The sequence below is a fragment of the Zonotrichia albicollis genome, chromosome Z (assembly GCF_047830755.1).
Source record: "Zonotrichia albicollis isolate bZonAlb1 chromosome Z, bZonAlb1.hap1, whole genome shotgun sequence".
NCBI classification, from domain to species: Eukaryota; Metazoa; Chordata; class Aves; order Passeriformes; family Passerellidae; genus Zonotrichia; species Zonotrichia albicollis.
This window is the reverse complement of record NC_133860.1, coordinates 17,073,721-17,092,068: the sequence shown is the minus strand read 5'-3', so window position 1 is coordinate 17,092,068 and position 18,348 is coordinate 17,073,721.

Below are 18,348 nucleotides of genomic sequence, written 5' to 3'. Positions count from 1 at the left end.
TTGGGGTTGGTAGGGGAAAGACATGTCTGGATTGAAAGCTGGTCCAAACTTTACATCTGAGTGGTATTTTATAAAGTTTAAGTTTTTATTTTCACTGCAAGATGATTTTTAATATTTCTAATCAAGATATTGCAATAACGCTGCTGGAAAAAACTTGTATTTTTATTTATTTTTTCAATTTCCTCAAAATCTCATTACTTCAGTCCTTTTGCTAAACAAATCTTTTCATTCCATAATTATATTAACTGGACAAAGCACTCTACCGGACAAAAATGCTCTGTCAAAGTTCTGCTGGCTGCTATTACAAGAGGCAAACTATAGAATATGTGGAATCTCAGCCTTTTCAAAATTCTAGAAAATCTGATCAAGACTTTGAAAACATTCTAGCTTTCATTCATTGGTACACTCTCAACTTTTAATGGCAGTTTTTTTACTGAGACCCATTTGAGAACAGCAGACTTTTTTTACACCTGTGAGTAAACAAATAAAATCCATTTAAGAAGAGAGAAGTCACAGAACCACTGAATTTGCTGGGTTGGAAGGAACCCACAAGGATTCTCAAAGATAACTCCTGGCCCTTGTACAGAACCACCCCAAGAGTCACACCATGTCCCTGAGAGCGTTGTCCAAACACTTCTGGAATTCTGTCAGGCTGGTGCTTGATCAGTCTCCTGGGGAACTATTTCGGTGCTCAGTCACCCTCTGGCTGAAGAACCTTTCCTAAAATCCGACCTAACACAAGTTCAGGTACTTCTGTTGGGTTCTGTCACTGGTCATCACAAAGGAAAATCACAGAATCACAGAGTCAATCAGATTGGAAACGACCTCTGAGATCATCAAGTCCAACCTGTGACAAAACACCATCTTGTCAACCAGACCATGGCACTAAGTGCCACATCCAGTCTTTCTGTGTCTCCAAGAGCAACAACTCCTCCCTGGGCAGCCCATTCCAATGCCTTACCAGCCTTTCAGTGAAGAAATTCTTCCTAATGTCCAGCTGAACCTCCCCGGGCACAACTTAAGATTCTGTCATTGTACTGCTGATTGCCTGGGAGAAGAGACCGACCCCCACCTGGCTACACCTTCCTGTCAGGGAGTTGTAGAGAGTATTAAGGTCCCCCCTGAGCCTCCTTTTCTCTGGGTTAAACAACCCCACCTCCCTCATCTGCTGCTCAATCTCTGCCCCTCATCTTCCCCTCATGAAGGAGTTGTAACTGCAGTGAGGTCTCTCCTGTCTTCTCTTCTCCAGGCTGAACAGACCAAACGACCACTCATCACACTGCTTCTCCTCCTGACCCTTCACCATCTTCGTGGCCATCATTTGGATGCTCTTTAATGGTTTAATGTCTTTCTTACTCTGTGGCACCCAAAGCTGCCCCAGCACTCGAGGTGAGGCCACCCCAGTGCAGAGCAGAGCAGGACAATCCCCTCCCTTGCCCGGCTGGTGATGCTGTGCCTGATGCCCCAGGACAGGGCTGGCCCTCCTGGCTGCCAGGGCACTGCTGGCTCCTGTTCAACTCCCCATCAGCCAGGAGCCCCAGGTCCCTTTCCATGGCACTGCTCTCCAGCATCACCTTCCCCAGTCTATACACACAGCAAAGGTTGCCTAATCCCAGGTGCAGGAGCCAGCACCTATCTGTGCTGTATTTCATACAGTTGATAATTTCCCATCTCTCTAATCTGTCAAGGTGTCTTTCCAGGACCTCTCTCCTTTGAGGGACTCACCAGGTCCTCCCAGTTTTGTATCATTTGTGAATTTACTTAGTATTCTTTCCAGTCCTAAGTACAAGTGATTTATGAAGATGTTGAGGAACACAGGGCCAAGGATAGAGCCTTGTGGAATCCTGCCTAAGTCAGGGAACAAGTCACCCCAGTCACTGTAACCCTTTGTGCCCCACCTATAAGCCAGGTGCACAGCCATCAGAGGATGTGTTTATCCACCTGTGAACTAGGCATTTTGTCCAGAAGGATCCTCTAAGAGAGTATCAAAAGCTTTGCTGGAATGCAAAAAGATAAAAATAATGTGCACTGGCTTCCCTTGATCAGCTATGTGGGCTACCTTGTCATGACGGAAGTGAGGTTTGACAAGCGGGACTTTCCCCCCATGAAGCCATGCTGGCTATGATCAATGACTGCATTGTCCTCCAGGTGTTTTTCAGTACCTCCCAGAATCTTTTCTCTGATTTTACCAAGCACTGGAAGCGAGTTTGACAGGCCTGTAGTTTCCAGGCTCCTCCTCCTCACCCTTCTTGAAAATCAGGACCTCTCCAGATTCCCAAGACCGCTCAAAAATCATCCAGAGAGGCTTTGCAATGACACCAGCCAGTTTTCTGGGCATTCTCTGATGAATCCCTCAACAGATTTGTAGGGATCCAGATGAAGCACGTGTTCAGATCCCACAAGTGTTCAGAATCAAAGGGGAGTTGATCATTCCCACAGCTATGGTCCTGCAGCTGAGGCTGCTGAGACCCTCTTAGTCCATCATCCATAGGTAAGATGGAAAGACTGAAGTAAACACACCTGCTTTGTCTTTGTCCCTCTTGGTGAGGTGACCACCATCTTCCAATTATAGAAAGTAGAAGCCTTTAAAATGAGAGTTCAGTGGTTTAAAATTGCATTGCTACTTCTGCTTCAGGCTCAGATTAGGAACAGAAAACTTGAAGGGGCAACTTCTGACTTCTTCAACACTTGTGTGATTACATTAACATACACAGGAATGTGCAATGAAAATTGGGCCAGAGTTTTGTAAATAGAGATTTGGGAGTGCCACAAAGTAAAGAAAGGCTTTTAAAACATACTTCATCTATCCTTGGATTTTTTTGATGCAGCTGAGTGTTTTCTGAATCTTCCTGATACGAGGTTGTAAGGCTTACTGCCAATATGCAATGACTGAAGGAGATGTAAGAGGAATGGCACCACAGCCGCCACTTCTGTCTCTGGACAATCCAAATGTCAGGAGGAGCCTCCATGGAAAATGCAAGTGATAACAGAACTGGCAAGGATGGCCTGATGACAAATTTTGGTTCTATGAACCTGAAGTAAAATGAAGCCATCTAACATTTTGGCATGCAAGGCACAACTCCAAAAGGCTGCATCAGATGAGTGTGGTATGTAACCAGCATTCCTCAGGATGAAAAGGCAGCATCTGAGAGTGTTTGTGGCCCTCAAGCCAAGACAAGGAAAAAGCAGGAGCTGGGCAAAACACATTCCTCAGGAAGCCATACAGTTGTGCACATCTCTGTATTTTTTTTTTCCATGGCAGACACTGTTGGCTTTGAAATCTCACCAACTGCCTGTGGCATTTTAGGAGCATCCAATCAAGTCATCCTGTATGAGGCAGTCACTACTCTTGGTACTCTGGTTGTCATCGAGATTGTTGCTTTGTGAGAGCTCATGTGATCACCTGCACCGCCTCTGGTCAGAGATTTGCTAACAAGGAAAAACTTCCACTTATTTTTCCTGTTCAGTTACAGAACAGAACTTTGTGGGTATGAGAAATGTAAGACTGGAAATGTTTATGACATCAGGAGACAAAACCTCCTGAACTCATGTAAATATTGGTAAATTGAACCACTTCAAAAGGAATGGGAACCTTGTAGCCAGACAGAGCCAGGGGGGCCTACAAAAAACCTGCTTTTTGGGATACTGTACTTCTCTGGTCAGCATTGCAGAGTGCCTGGTTCAGCCCAATGCAGTATCTAGTCCAACCAGGACATGCTAGGACTCCTCAAAGGCTCAGTTCCCAACTTCATCTCTTTCTCTAATCATCATACAAGATTTTAAATACTAAAAGCTGTGGTCCCTGAACTAATTTTTCCATCTCAGATGTCCTGCCCTGCCCAGACCTGCCAACAGTGCCCAATGGCAAAGGTCTGGAGCTTGACCTTCCCCAGCTCTCAGGAGGATCCAGCCAGCTTGGGCTCTCAGGCAGGGAAAGCAACAACCTGGCTTCCCCCTTTTGCCATCCCTTGTGCCATGGCCCCAGCAGTGGCAGTTCACAGGATCCAGCCAGCATCACAGGGATCTGCCTTGCCCTCAAGGGTGGTGCCAGGGCATGGCCCTTTGTGACAGTGGTCTGGTGTGACAGTGGCTGTTTGTGATGCAGTGCCCTAGAAGAACACCTTCCTCAGGAAGCAGCAGCTGCCCAGGGCAACACTGGCAAGTCTGTGACAGAAGATGCCAAAGCCAGCCATGGAGAGGGAGAAGCAGTCAGGAGCATGGTCGGCGCAGGCATGTGGCTTCGCTGTGTCAGCTTCCCTGAGCAGCGATGCAAATGCAGGGATGGACCACCAGCAACAAGCAGCACAGCAGGAGCCACCAGGGCTGTCAGTGTGCATTGAGTGCTACCAAAGCACTCCCTGGCTGTGGGGGCACAAGGAGCAGAGGCCTTTTGTGAGGGAGATCATTGTGTCCTTTAAGAGGAGCCCTCCCGAGGACCCGGATGGGAGCTGCCCAGCCAGAAGCACATGCAGACAGGCCCCTCTCTGGAAAGCCACCCAGCAGGATGGCCTGGAGGGCAGGGAGGTACAACAGCCAGAAATCCAAGGACAGAGTTTCTCTCTGAGGTGCTGTGGGGGACTCCATGACACACCTGCACAGGTGAGTGCTAAAGACAGAATGGGATGGCCTGAGATGGGACAGGACAGGGGCACAAGCCTCTCCTGGGTGGCTGGCTGCCCATCATCACTGGTGACAGGGGAGTTCATGAAGGGTATCTTTAATAAGCAGGTGATGCAGGAGCAGTTGGGAGCCCAAGCTCCAGTCATCAAGCCAGTGGCCTTGATCAGGGGATGGGAGTGTGGAAATGCCACTGATGCAGAGCTGTCTGAGGAAGAGGAATGGGCAGATGCCATGGACACAGAGCTCTCAGAGAAAGAGGAATGGGAAGATGCCATTGACACTGAGATGTCAGAGGAGGAGGACTGGCAAGATGCAATAGCCACAGAGCTGTCCCAAGGAACAGATGCTCTTGGGTCACCTCCTGTCCACCACTGGATCAGTTCCTTGGGCCTGGAGGACAACACTGATCCCAGGGAGGATCTCAGCTTCCCCATCAGTGTGGGCAGAGAGGCTGCGGGAGAGGCAGCTGATGAACTGCTGAGAGCATCTCCCGCCCCAGTGCATCCAGCAGATGTCCAGCTGGCTGATTCTGCCCCACTTGTAGCTCCCAAGGAAGAGGAGCAACCTACACCTCTCAAACATGAGGAGGCAGAGCCACCAGCTTCTTCTGCCCCTGTGAAGGCAGCAAGAGCAGCAGGGGCAGAGAACCAGGCACCTGCTCCATATGGCCCCACAGCCAATGGCCCAGCTCAGCTGGACACAGCCCAGTCCATGGAGCCTGAGGGCCTGGACAGGTCTGTGCTTGTAATCCAAGAGCTTGACGAGCCACCCAGAGAAATGTGGGGCCAGGAACAAAACAAGGACAAGGTGACAGGAGACAAAGCCACAGCAGACGGGGCAGAGAATCTGGAAGTTGGCCTGCAGAGGCCTACAACCGATACAGTGCTACTGGGGGCAGAGAATCTGGAAGATGGCCTGCAGAGGCCTACAACCGATGCAGAGCTACTGCTGGACTCTGCTGATTACATCGGAACTGAGATCATTAAGAGGGCCTGGCTTATGATCCAGGAGCCTGTCCAGGAGCTGGAAGAAGAGAGGGAGCAGGAAAGAAGCATGGAAGCAACAGCAGCAACAACCAGAACAGAGGGGCGAGAGAGCCCAGCACACAGCCCCACAATCGATACCCCACCTCTGCTGGACATGGCTGACTACATCAGGACTGACACTGTTAAGAGGGCCTGGCTTATGATCCAGGAACCTGTCCAGCAGCCAGAAGAAAAGTGGGAGCAGGAAGGAAGCATAGACAAGATGACAACAGCAACAGCCAGAGCTGAGGGGCCAGAGAGCCCAGCACACGCCCCGCACAGCCCTACAGTCAATAACCCAGCTCTGCTGGACATGGCCAAGTGCATCAGAGCTGAGATTGTAAAGAAGGCCCATCATTTGGTCCAGAGATCTTTCCAAGAGGTGAAAGAGCAGCAGGACCAGAAACAAAGCCCAGATGAAGTGATTGAAAGACCTGCAGGATGTGGCTACAGCCTTCTTGCCTCTACTGTCCTCAACACCCCTCATGAGGGATGGCTGAGCCGTGCCCTCAAACTGCGGCAGAGGAGAGAGCCAGAAGCAGGGACCAAGAGCCGATGCTGGGGATCTGCTGGACACAGCCCAGGAAATAAGAAGCGAGATACTGAGCAAGGCTATGCTTGTGGTTCAAGGATTGCAGGCTAAAGAACAGCAAGATCTGTGGAACAACAAGACCAAAGGAGCAGGCAGAAGAACTGAGAAAAGGGGAAAGGTTAGATGATAAGAGTTACAGACCTATTTAGGATTTGATGTAGACAAATTTTGATAGTAATAAAAGCTGTTACTTTACCAACAGTGCCTCTCTGCTTCATTTTGCCTTCTCTGCCCCTCCTTGTCTTCACAGGTCCCCAGGGTGCTGACATAAGCTCTTCCTGGTGCTCATGCTCAGATGAAGTGGTTATAGTTCAATCCTTTAGCTCAAAATTCTTGCCTGGATTTAGGAGGAAGCAGGGGAGACATTACTCCCACTGCTAGCACTGAGATCTCACAGGACATGGCAGTGTGTAGCCAGCCTGCAAACAGCCCTTCTGCCCTGCCCAGCCTATGTAGAGCCTCTCTGCACAGGAATTCTTTGAACATTTATCTCTCCCGTCTTAGCAGTGAAAACCCAGAAACCTCTAGAGATAGTCTCAGCTCATCTCATCTTCACAGCTTCTTGTGAGAGTAACAAGAGGAAATAGGATCACACAGCCTTTGCTACTCAGCCATAATGGCTTGACTTATTTCAGAGCAGTGCCTGTCAGTCACATTACAATACAGGTTTTTCCAACATCTTCTTTTCATTTTATTATATAGAAAAGTTCTTCTTCCTATCGTAGAAGGAAATCAGGTTTGAGAAGACAACCTTCTACTTATGAAGTCTCACTGCACTGGGTGTGATTAATGACTGCATTGTCCTCCAGGTGTTTCTCAATACCTCCCAGAAGAATCTTTTCTCTGATTTTACAAGGCAGTGAGACTGACAGGCCTGTAGTTTCCTTCCTGTAGGGTACTCCTTTTCACCCTTCTTGAAAATCAGGACCTCTCCAGATTCCCAAGACTGCTCAAAAATGATCCAAAGAGGCTTTGCAGTGGCACCAGCCAGCTTTCTGGGCATTCTCTCATTAATCCCTCAACAGGTTTTAGGGATCCAGATGGGTTAGCAGATCCCACAAGTGTTCAGAGTCAAAGGGCAGTTGATCATTCTCACAGGCCATCAAGACCCTCTTGGTCCATCATCCATGGGTAAGACAGAAGCAAAGACTGTAGTTAACACACCTGCCTTGTCTGTGTCCCTCTTGGTGAGGTGACCACCCTCATCCTGTAATGGGCTTATGTAATTTCATCACAGCCTTTTGCTATCCATGTATTTGAAGAAACCTTTTATTTTCCCTCACAGTTCTGGTCAACTTCACTTCAAACTGAGCTTTGGCTGCATGAATTTTCTCCCTACAGCAGCAAGCAGCCTCTCAGTGTTCTTCTCTGTGACACTTCCTCTTTCCATAAACTTTCCTTTTCCACCTTAATTCCAAGAGAAGGACCCTGTTCAGCCAAGCTGCCTTTTGCCTCATCTTGCTTGACTTATGACATTTAGAATTTGCCTACTCCTGTGCCCTTTGGAAACTAGAACTACCTCTGTGGCTAAGAACAATTATTGTCATTGTTCATTTTTTTTTAAGGAACAAAACTGAAATGGGCCAAATTATTCAAATAATGAAATGGGGACCAAATTATTCAAATAACAATTTACAGGAAAAAAATAGACCATTTTCAGTATGTCGGGTTTCTGAGAGGGTCCTGGCATATCGAGCAGGCTGATGTCAGTTGAATACTAAATATTAAATTCATATTATAAGCATTACATATTTTCCCCACACAGACAGCATTTCTGAAGACCTACTGGAAGCAGAGGCCACTTATTTCTAAGTAGGACATGCTCACATGTATCTCCAGATTCCTCTAGTTTCTGGCAAAGGTAAATACCCAAAGAACCATCCCTGGAGTTTGGAACTTCCTGTCCAACAGACACGAAGGGTGAGAAATTGCATTTTTCCTGGGAGAAATGGTGGAGCAAACCTCCATTTCCTCTCCTGAAAATGTAGTTGCTCTTCTCCAGACATGGCTTTGTCCAAAGGAGAGGAAGCATCCTACAAGCAAGAGGCCTTGTAAGCTGCAGCATGGAACAGTTATGGAATGGGGTGTTTTCTTCTTTCTCTTTCTCTCATAAAGACTTCAAATGGTCGTTTTCATACCACTGTAGAAAAGTAAAATATTTGAAAATAAAAGGGAACAGAAAAACAGTTTCCTTCCGAGCTGCAAGTTAGAGACTGTTAAGCCATTCCGACCTCACTGTTTAAATTTCATATTTGCAAAAAACAGACTCTGTTTTTTTGGATGGGAATTACTTATCTGTGGAAGCAACAATCTGCAAAGCCTCCCCCAGAAGTGGCTATGGCAGTATCACATCAAGAACCAGACCTTGAACTGGATCAGTACTCACAGCATACTAGAAATTCTTCAAAACCACCATTTTCTTGCAGTCTAACACTGTCTTCTCCTTGCTAGGCCCTGTGGTCCCCTTATTGGGACTTACCTTATTAATCTTTATTTGAAATTCTTTTATATGCAAGGGAAATTCTTAAAGAAAAGTAATAATTTTGAAAGTCACAATTTTGTGCTGGGAATACACACATCATTTCAGGATTTTGGCTCTGTAACAGTTTTCACCACACTTTTCTAATGATAAAATAACTCTTGCTACAGAATGGAAGTTGCCCTAGAGCAAAGTAAAATAAGTTATATTTGCATTATGTAAAGTGTTTTGTGATGTGACTATATATGTATATACACACACTTCTATAAAGTGAGAGAAAAATCTCTTTTAGTTCATATTTGAAAGTTTGGATTAAGTGCCAAGCTTTGATTGAAGGGAAAGCTTAATTTGAACACCTGAACCAACAACAGATATTTCAAAATCCATCCATACATATTGCACAGCTTTTATTTGAAAGTTCAGAAAATAATGGTGGTAAGAATTTAAGTATCATGTTAAATCATCAGCCGGTCGTTCCACTCAATATATTTGTTCAAACAATGTGCTGAAGCAGCAGGAATTTATTATGGGGCTTTTCCACACAAGACACACCTTGGATTTTTCCATTCTAAATCTTTTAACAGATGCATAAAGTAGTAAAGGGCTTTATACAAAAAGCTTCAGTAAGTCCAAACAGCAACATAATGAAGATATGAAATATCAGCTCTTGACCTAAATCTTAATTAGTTTCAGATTTTTAGTCTAATGTTTTTAGGTGGTTTTGATATCAACAATGGTATAAACTAAAATCTGCAACAGACATTACAGTATGGAGAGAAGTCAGTTATCGTTATCATTTATTTGAAGTAAATTCTGGATTGAATTTGTTCAACTGGCTGGGTTTAAGTATGACTTTTATAAATTCAAAAGACTGGTATACCAAGCATTTCTCCTACATAACTGTGAGCTAACATCCCACTGTTGCTGACCTTGGGTTTTTGACAGGCTAAGAGGTGTCTGGGATGCAAAAATCATTACTGTGTCACAAGAAGTAACTGAAAATGCATATTTTGTTGGGAGAGATGAAGTCAGATGATAATATGGAGAGCCTGCACACCTAGTACCTTACCAGGATACTGTAAGCTATTAGGTGCCTTTGATTTCTGAAATGTACACACAAAACACTAGAACAGATGTGGAGGAATGAGACACACAGCAAATACACATGTACAGTGAGAGGTACACCTTGCAGGTTTACTGACAGCACTGGCACAGTGCAGCTGGTACAGGGGCTGCAGAGATGGGTTAGATCATACTTCCTCTTTTCCTTGTTGGCTGCAGCACAGATACTGATTTCTTGCTTACTGGCACCTTGCATGCCTCCTTCTTTACAAGAGACAAACCTTTCTTGATGGCCATACATATCAGCTTTCACTTTAAAAAGGATGGCACCATGTTACACAAAGAAACAGCTAAGCTGTCATGAAATTACACTAGAATTTTTTAAAAAGTAAGTTTTCTTGATTTTTTCATCATAAGAATTCATTTTCTTACCTTAATTATTTATAATCCTACCTTGCCTCTGGTAGCATCCTATCATTCCTTCCTGAAAAAACACATGGAGAACACTTTATTAACCCAACACCTACACAAATCAGCTTCCAGGCTCAAATCTGGAAAAGGCAGACCTCTGTGAAGCTTGTAAGATTTCAGTTATAACTCTTAGGTTTTAACATATGTCTGATGGCTTTTGTTTTTTCATCTCCTAAGGGGTATAAAACGCAGTATGCAGGCTGTTTGTAAGGATACTGAAACAGAAGTCATTGCACACTGAGATCAAGCAGTTGAATCAGTAAAGCCTGAGTTAACCCAAAGACTTAGAACCAAGTTTTGCATTCTTTAGAGACACTCATGTTGCACATGAATTGGGCTGCATGGGGCAAGCCATGGTGTCCATCAGATTTCCAACACAGCTTATTGGGCAGTGAGTGAGCTCCTGGCTAAGAAATTATATCAATAAATTAAACTTCTATAGTGTTTTGTATCATACTGGAAGAGTTCTTATTGTGGGAAGAATAGAATGAAACTTTTTATAAGGACATAAGCGACACAGGCAGCAAAATATGTGAATTGCAGTAATTATGTCACTATCATAGCATGCTCCTGGAAGTAAATCACATTTTTTTCTCCCAGCAGGCTACTTATTGCTGGGTAGAATCCACTGCCTGTGGGCAAACAGGAAGGATTCCTGTCAGCTCAGGGCCCAGTTTGCCATTGCATTTTACTCATCATTTGGAAAAGAGAAACCAACTGTGAGAAATGCAGAACGATGCCTGCACTCAAACAAGGTAATTTTTATGTTTTAAAGTTGTCAAAGATTCTGTGCTTGTGCAATTAAAGCTTTGGTAAGGACTTACAGCTCAAATGGTGTTTAGAAAATGGCTTGAACAACTTTTGGAGGATTTTGTGGCAAGAATGATTAGGCAGTGAAGTCAGCACATGTAAAAACAAAACAAAATTGTAGTTTCATTATTACTGCTAAAAATCCCCAGCCTGTGAAGCTTGTATAAGGTTCCATCAATCACAGAAATTTAAGTAATCATTACAGGATCTGTGCTATCGTGATGTGGTAGCACTGAGAGAGCAGATTAGGCTCTCACAGGCTGCTCAGTGGAGAATTGAATTCTGATCAACAACAGGGAGACAGAATACTCTAGAATGCAGCTACATTCAAAATCACGGAAAATTTGAAAATGTGATCAGTGAAAATGTTGATCTTGTTTAACATCTTAGAAGAACATTTGAAGGAGAAATGGAAGAAATTAAATCATTAGATAATACTGGAGCTGAAGCTTTGGCAGGAAGATGATTCTGTTCACAACAGATACTGAAACTACTTGTATGAGAAATGGCACCTCTTCATTGCATTTCTATTTAAATATCAAGGTGTTTAATCTTCTTGGGGGAAAGCAGTAGATGTGTAAGTACATGTTTTATAAGATGTGTCCTCTGCCCTGGACATGGCATATAGGTTGCAAGTCAAATAGACCATCTTCAAAGAACCTGGAAACTGAAAATAAGCACTGAACAAGGCACCAGAATGTCTAGAAGAAAGCACAGCTACTTGATTATATTATCTGGGCAGATTTAACCCCTAAAATACAATAATTTCCTGCCAGAGCACATGTAGTCAAAGAGGGTGACTTTTACAGCTGGGTTGTGCTCACTGCTGTCACAGGTCTGCTTCCAGCCACTGTGCAAGACTCTTGGGCATGAGCAATGTCTGTGCTCACTGTTCCCAGTGAACTGCTTCTTCCTTTCTTAGAAGCTGCACAAATTTGGCCTTTTCTTAAAATTGCTCCCAAGCTAGAAGCCCACATCCTAGTTTCAAGAAACATGACTTGCTGCTTAGGAATGTAAATCACTTTGCATCCTGGTCTTTGAGAAACGTGAGTCAGCCCATGGAGTGGGAGAATGATCTTCCTTGTTCTATCCCATCTTGGGGGTCATGGGGTGGCTGACCTCTACTCCCACGAGCAGAAAGTTCCTGGCAGAGAAGCAGGCAGGAAACCAGGGCAGGTCATTTTGAGCTGAATATGTTTCATTATCGTGGCGAGGGCATGCCCTCCAGCAGGCTGCAGCAGGGAGAAGGTGGATGATGAGATGGCAGACAGAGAATTTCAGTGCCTTTCAAAAGAGGGCATTTGAGGGCTCTCTTCAGGGCTTTTTCTCCCTCCCTTTATTTCATATACATAGGCACTATATGTGCAGAAGTCTGGCTTGCTGGAAACTCCTGGGTAGGCAGCAACATTGTGCAAGAGAGGGAAGCAGAGGCTCTCCTGAAATGTTTCTAGAATGTTTTGTCAAAGGTTTTAACCTACCAGTACAAACAGAGTATTGTCGCTATAGAGCGTGACACAGTGCAAACCCCAGGACTCAGATCAGAAGGCTGTACAGGGCTATTTATTAAAGCAGCATGTTGCCTTTATAGTTTTACAGGATATTTACATTTGCTTAACAAACACATACACTGCCCATTGGTCATTACAAAGAAACAAAACTCTCAATAGGTGAAAAGGAGCCATGTCGCTCTATGAGCCAACTAAATCCATATCCTTTATCTTTCTCTCTTTCTTCACGTTGTCATGGTGATAGCCTTGGTACCTTCCTCGAGAGAGATACAGGGCTTTCCTTATCTTCAGGAAGCCTTCGCTGGCTCACAAGAACAGCACAAAATGTCTTTCCTATAGATTATCACAGCCTTTAAACAAACAGCACATCACTGGTTTAGGGCTGCTGCCAGCAAAGTGCCATGTACATACCAGGAAAGGATGGCATTGCTCTGAATCCACGGGAATATACTACAGCTCCTGCGGATCAGCAAGTGCTGAAACAAACCAGGCAGTGCTTCCTCATCTTCTCACCCAGGCACACACTTCTCTCCTATGACTATGAGATCTTTAAAGCAGAATCTCTACTGGCACAACATATCTAGGAGCAACAGAATATTTCACAAGGCTGTTGAGCATCACTTAATGTGATACAAACTGCTGAATGAAAATTTCAGTGTTCATAATCAGTGAAAATTATATTGATTCAAATAATTGCCCCTCAGCTATGATGGAAACCTTAAGTAAACAACTGAGTTATCAATAGTTACCACAAAACAAAATTCACATTCCCACTGTGGCCTTTCATACATTTGAGGACTGCCAAAGGATTTCTTTACTTTTAACGGGAGGCTTACTGATTCCAACAAAGTCAGTAAAACATATGCTGGGTTATGCACATGAACAAAGGGAAACAATTGAATAATGTGTTGAAAAATATTTCATTATGTACAACTCTATTATTTTTATTTTGGCAATAAACACTAGCCAGCAACATCAGAGTCCTCAGTGAGGACAGTAAATAGTAGTCCGTTGCCTAGAGCCCAAAATTAAATTCACATATTTATGAATGAACTGAAGTAGACTAATCATAAAGTCAATTATTAAGACTACTAACATGCTTAACTGGGAAATGTGATTGTGTAATTTTACCAAATTACTGCAAGGAATTTCAAGTAAAATTCAACTCAAGTAGAGCAAAATCAGATGCAATTTCATATTCATATCTCTTAGAATAAAGGAAAAACTCAAATGCTTAAAAACTATTATGTTAATTGCTTAAAATCTCAACATTGCTATTATTAAATAATTAAAAATAGCTTTTAGGGCTCCTCTACGGAAATCCTGTCATAAGACTAATGCTAGGAATACAAAGATAATGTCATATAACAATTTCTGCTCAAGGCTATGGAGTACTTTTGTTTACCAGTGTAGCTGAACATTTTGTCATTGCAGAAGTTCAATTAATGTAATTTCATCCCAAGAGAACAATACAATAATGTTACAAAATAGGAAAGAGAGTATTGATTACATTGGATGTGCTGCACAAACAGCTTCTGGGTTTGTTGGGCAAAGGTTGGAATTTCATCTTTTCTTTATTCTAAAAAGCTACTTTTTCCCATCAAGAATACATATGTATTTCTTTTGAAACTCAGGGGATCCCTTGTGAAATCTGAAGCAAGAACTATTGATTTATCTGATTTCTCTGACTCTGAGCCAGCTGGGTGGACTCCATTACCACACCAGCTCCCTGAGTGTCTGTGGGGAGCTGGTCAGAAGTGTAGGGAAGCTCTTGGAGAAGGAGAGGTTTCTGATCACTCTGATGTTTGGAAAAGCTAATACTTTCCCAGAATTTCTGACAGCTTAAAGGACTCTTCAGAGAATCATAATCTTTAGCTGGGGAGTTCATCCCCTTCTTCACATCCTGCTTGAGAAGAAATTTTCCTGTGAGTGGATGTCAAACTTTTCAAGCCAAGGCTCAGGCTTTTACCATTTCTCTGATTCCAGTTTTTTGGTTTTGAATCTGAAGGATATCAGTAGGGATCATGAGAGAGAACCTAGTGTTGCAGCTGCTGCCAAGGAGCAGACGTCTTCTTTAAACACAGGAAGACTGTATTCCTCTTTTGTTAAACAAGCCTCATGTTTATTTTAAAGTATCATAACCATAAATATTATGCCCTAAATAGAAAATTTCATTTGAAGGGTCTAACAGCCTTGAGAAGTTGAAACATAGGTTGCAAACAGTATAGCATCTGACTAGCAGCACATCCTCTGGTTACTTTTTACTTCTCTCAAGACAGAAAATAGGAAGGTTTTTTGTTTGGATTTTTTTTTGTTGGGTTTTTCTTTTGGTTGGTTGTTTTTTGGAGTTTTGTTTGGTTTTTGGTTTTTTGGGTGTTTGCTTTGTTTTGCTTTGTTTTGTTTGTTTGTTTGAATTTCTTTTTTGCATTACTGCCTGAATAGGAGCTCCCAAGCAGAAAAAATATCCCATAGAGATAATACATGCAAAAAGAAAAAAAAAATTGCTGTGTATTCTTTTGGAATTTCAGGCTTTCTGGGAAGAAATAACTAATTTGCACTGGTTTAGAGTAATTGTTCACTTGCAGAAAATTGCTGTTTCTGAATAAGAATTTCTTAGTGTGTACTTGGCTGGTTAAATTTGAGTTATTTGTTTCTGAACTCTTCTATACATTCACCCATTTCAAGTTCATAGGAAACTTTTCAAACAATAAATATGGCACCGAACTTGCTGATTTCTAAGTAAGGAAGGATTCTCAAATGCTAAGCCTCAGTATTTCAGCAATAGCAATAAATTCTTGATTGCAGCCTTCCTGAGAGAATCATAAATATTTTTGTCAGTGTGCAGTTCTACCATTTGCTAAATAATGCGACATTCATGGTAGTATCAAAAGTCCAAATCATAATATCTTGCCAGGAAGCTTTCAAGCAGCTCTTGAACTGCACTATGGTTGATTTCTGTTTGGTGTCAAGCAAACATAACGTCAGTATTTTCCCTGCTGACTACTATTTACTGACATGATTTTCTGGATGGCACAACAAAAGATACAGCTTACAGAACATGCTATTACGAAACAAAGCAGAAACAAATGGAAGTGTTGTTTATTTGGTAGTTCAAACTATTTTATGCCTTAATCAAGAAAGGACATCCCTGCACACAAAAGAAGGGGAACACAAGTTGCACACAAAACAATTGCACGCAAATTCCGGTGGAGAGGAAGCAGCCACAGAAACCCAGCAAAGGATTTACTGTAACATTAATTCCTTGCATATTCTCTGTGCATGTCTGCCACAGCTATGACTAAAAAGCAGGATGTGATCCTGGCAGAAATTATTTGTAGGTTGAAGTTTAATTTAAAGCCGAAGAAAAATGTGCTGAGGACATTTATGCATGTGATGCTACAAACTTACACATGAGTTGGCTGCTACATGGGATATCAGGTTCCTCCATAAGCACAGAACCCTCTTCTTAATTTTAACCCAAAATATTGAAAGGTTGATACATTTAACTGATTCTCATCAGTTGTTGTTAATCTCTGTATGAAATAGATCATAAAACTCACTGATTTATAGGTACCACTCTTCCTTCTCAAATAAAATTAGCCATGAACTTGAGTTTAAATGTTTGATTTTAGTTTTGGTTTTATTTATGCTAGCCATTATTTTCTACACAACAAATTTTCCATTAGTCAGTAAAGTGTTATGAAAGAGATCAGAAATGGGCAATAAAGTGTGAGAACTAATAATTAATAATAATTTTAATGAAAATATTGCTTCTCCATAATTTCTTTTCTCCAAGGACAAACTGAAAGATGTAAAATTAATCCTCTTTGCCAAAATTAAGCAACTAAACTTCCAAGGGGAATTTTCAGTGAAAGCATATCCAAGCAGAAAAGTCGAGTGTTTTTGTGGTTCTCTAACCATCTGTGAAGCTGTCACATAAAGTTTTATGGCCCTTTCTTGAGATGTTATAATTCTCTCATAAGTGCATTGGACATAATCCAAACTCTTGAACGTATTTTCTAGGTACCATGAATACCAGTGCCTCCCATGATATTATGGGTTGTGTAGAAATACAGCAGATACTTTTCCTCTGTTTAGACAAGAAAAGGGCTTTTTTCACATGTAAATGGGTCCCTTTTGGGTACAGTGTAATTTTTTAGGCATCTTAATATGGATAATTAGTTCCTTTGTGAAAATCTGACTTCCATGTTGTGAAGGAGAATTGTAGAAGCTCTTGAAATGTACAAATACTGACAAATTCACTATACTTAATGAAATTCACTATACTTTGTGAATTCACTCTACTTAGTAAGCTATTCACAAATTCACTATACTTAGTGAAATTTCTCCACTTTTGGTGGAATAGTTAGGAATTCCTGCACCTCTTACAGCTCCCCTCTCTCAAGTTTGTGACCTTCTGCTAAATTCAGTCTTTGAAAACATGTGGAATGGATTAAGTTCATCCCTCTCAGCTGGTGATTGTTCAGAAGGTTAGAAGTTCATTAATTCTTTTTCACCAGGGAGGGAGGGAGGACCTACCTTTCTGGCAAAGAGAGCACAAACGTGTTTATAGAGAGATTGAGGCCTGTCAATCTGTCAATACAGTGGCTATTTAAAGACCTTCTACATCTCATTTCTATGTCCCTAGACCATGGCTAGATCATGAAAAAAACGGTCAAGGTCAAGGAAAAGATCTTTAATTAGCTGTTGCCCTCTGCAAATGGGATCACCAAGGCCATGATCTTACTCAGCATCCACCAGCAACATGTTTTGGTAAGAAGTCAAACCATAACCACATACCAGGCTCTCTCTAGCCCCAGCCACATCTCTCCCAGAGGGACAGCAGCCTCCAAGAGTGCTCTCCTGGCAGGCTCAGCTCTGAGTCATCCTCCAGTCTCCAGGCCCCTATGACAGCTGTGGTTTTGAATGCAGGGAATAGTAATAGCTAAGGAGAGAAGTTTACACTGGCCATATCTGTACTGGGTGCCCTGTGCACCCTTCTGGGTGTCTTGTCTTTCCAGGCCTAGCTCTGGTCTGGTCCCTGGGACCAAAAGCCCACTTGTGCCTCCAGTTCTCCTGATGCACTTCCATCCTTGTAGCACCAAAAAGAGAGCTCAGTTCATGCCCCCTGACACTGGTTAAGGATGAAAAACAAACCCTGGGAAATGAGAACAGGACATTGCCTTCAAAAGCACTCTTCTGGTCCACACATCATGCCTAAAGGTCAGAGTCAGCCTCTCCCAACAAGTGCAGCCACTGTCCTGCTGGGGCAGCCATTCCTGGAAGGCTCTCTCACCTTCTAATTTCATTCGTAATCCACACAAGTACAAGTAATTAGCAGGGGGAGACTGACTTGACCTGATGGCACCTTATGAATCTTTTTCTGTTCCTCATGGACTTTGCTTCTCTCATCCCACTGGAACATCAAAGCCCAAGAAGCTAGCTAAGCAGAAAAAAGACTTCCAATCCACCTGGGAGAGGTAGGGATCAGAACTAGGCAGGCGGTTTATTTACTACATAGTGGCTTATCCCTTCCATCTAGGGAAAAGAATTTTCTTTGTGAAGGAAAGCAGCACTTCTCCTTGCTTTTGAAGCCAGCATCTTCCAGCAAGCAGCAGATGATACATCTCTTTTGGAGTTGTCCATGTAAAAAATAAATTATTGGCAATTATTTACACCACTTTCACATTTCTGCCTTTTACTTTAGTCATTGCATTGGGTATTGGTATTGCAAACTCTTGGTGACGAAGGCCACGGTGGGATGAGAACAAGACCCCACGG